The sequence below is a fragment of the Echinops telfairi genome, unplaced genomic scaffold (assembly GCF_000313985.2).
Source record: "Echinops telfairi isolate 266 unplaced genomic scaffold, ASM31398v2 ScPeMD7_7420;HRSCAF=8458, whole genome shotgun sequence".
NCBI lineage: Eukaryota > Metazoa > Chordata > Mammalia > Afrosoricida > Tenrecidae > Echinops > Echinops telfairi.
The window spans coordinates 33,636,620-33,638,871 of record NW_022111320.1 but is presented as its reverse complement, the minus strand read 5'-3'; positions in this window follow the sequence as shown (position 1 = coordinate 33,638,871).

The window sequence follows — 2,252 nt, the reverse complement described above, 5'->3', positions numbered from 1 at the left end:
CTGCTCACCGGCTGCATGCCTGGTGTCTGTGTCCGATGTGTCTGCGCCTGTGAGAACCTTCTTATTTAGCCATCTGACCAGTTCTGAGGACGGCAGCGTGCGACACCAGAGCCCACAGACGCCCTGCTCTACTTCACAAAACTCTCCAGTCCAAACATGTTTGCAGAGCGTGATTCACGGTGTTTCTTTCTGGATTGTCCAGTGGGTAACTGCTGCATGAAAACCAGAGAAACAGATGTAGACCCTGAACCCTGGCTATAAATGTTGTTTTATGATTATGGGGTTTCAGATGCGCTGTCACACTGGCAAAGCTACAATTACTTGAAACGAAATGGATTTTACTCTCAAACTTCTGCCTTTTTGTTTGTGGTTAGAAATACTTTGATGCGCGTTTCCATCGCCATTGACCAAATGAAGAGAATGGAAGCAGCAACGCAAATCAGATTTTTTTTTAATGCCGAGCCCAGAGGGTAGCTGGGAAAGGTTTCTTTTCCCGCTTTGACTAATGTATAAAAGTGGGTGTCAATAATTTAAACTTCATTATCGACAAAATTAACTAGGCCATTTCTCACCTTCCAGCATATCGTGGCTCTTTAAGAGTACAAGGGGATGTCTTTAAAGAATTGCGGCCTGTTTTTCTGTCCTTCCTTCACACTTGAGATGAAGAATTTGGGAGAAGAATGAAGGTTTCTAGAAACGTGAGAAGGAGATTTACTGCTGGCCAAATGATAAGAAACGAGTGGCTAAATTGTGGGTTGCTTTAATAAATTAATGTGTTGATTAAATAATAGCTCTAACAATGACTGGTGGCATAATTCATTCATCAGGAGAAATGATGGATTGACTTGTGAATGCGGTTTACATTAAAGGTACCATAGTGGTCTATTCATACAGAATTCAATACTGATGGTTCCACTCCAGGCCCAAGTGCTTCTCTACAGCTAAAAGAATCCCAAGGTGATCATTTAAAATTTTCTTCGGCAAGGAAACAAAGCACCAAGGCTTCTAACCCCTTTCTTAAACACATGCGCACACCCAGCAATTATGTCACACTGGGGTCACAAATATGGGACGAGTTGCCTGTCTCCCTAGATGAAACAGATTCTCCTAAAAATTGAGCGTGAGAATTCTGGGGACACCATACGTACGCCCAGCAAGGAAGGGCCACCGCGTTCCTTTGTAATGGATACCTGCACGCACACACTTGTCAGTGGTGCTGCATGTCTCATCTCTAACTTCAGTTCCTCCTGCACTATTTATAGAGACAGGCTTCTTCCACTCTTAGCAACCTCTTTTCATCTCCCGCCCATCGTCGGGTAGGAAGTGAGCCCAGTTTCCTAGGAACTCCGCGGACCCGAAATAAGCAGTTAGAGCCCTAAGTCTTATGGACCAAGAAGAAATTGGCGAAGAATGCAGTGTATTAAAGAGAGTGTGTTAAATGTTTTGTAAATTCCTCTGTTTAAAATGGGTGCTCTTTTTATCGTGAAGGGCGCCTGTTATAAAATGATGGCTATCCGAAAAGAGAAGGGAGGGGACGGGGCTGAAAGCACAGGAAAGTCTCACCCCATATCTGTCGCCCTAGACTTTTCAGTAGCAAGAACTGAGCTTGTTGGGCTGAACATTGCTTTAATGTACCTTCCTAAAAGGATCTTTGACTTGGTGAGTGTGTGTGATGCATACTTTTCATGTTATACCAGGAATGCCACTTAGCAAGTCCCCTAGACAGAGCAGCAGAGCAGCATGGGGCAGGGTGCCCCCTGACAGGCTTTTAAAAGGCCTGGATGCCAATGCACATTCCAACATTGTCCACAAAATGAGAAACAGGACCTCTTCCCTGCGAAGGACATGGGGGTTCTCCCTCCTGGCACCCCCACATGCCTGCCTGCTTCTGTGGGTAAATAGGAGAGAGGCAGGAGAGGGAGTGGGTTAGTTTAAGTCTCCCTAGATTTGTCTTTCTTTGATGATGCACGTTGCATCCTTTAAACAAGTTGTGCAAGATGGACACAGGGTGGCTTGGCTCTCTGTTTTAATGTTTTCTGTTTGCCTGGGTTTATTTGTAAATCTGACAGCTAGCCTCCAGCGGGGTGTTTGAAGACTGGCTAGAAAGCCCCTTCCTCCTTCGAGGTGGAGTCAGTGTGGGAGAAATTTTTTAAATGATAATTTTCTCTTAAAATGGCTTTATACTAAATCTGGAATTGAATAGGGGGTGGGGGCCAGAAATTTGTGAAAACTGGCCTTTGGGAACTTAACCC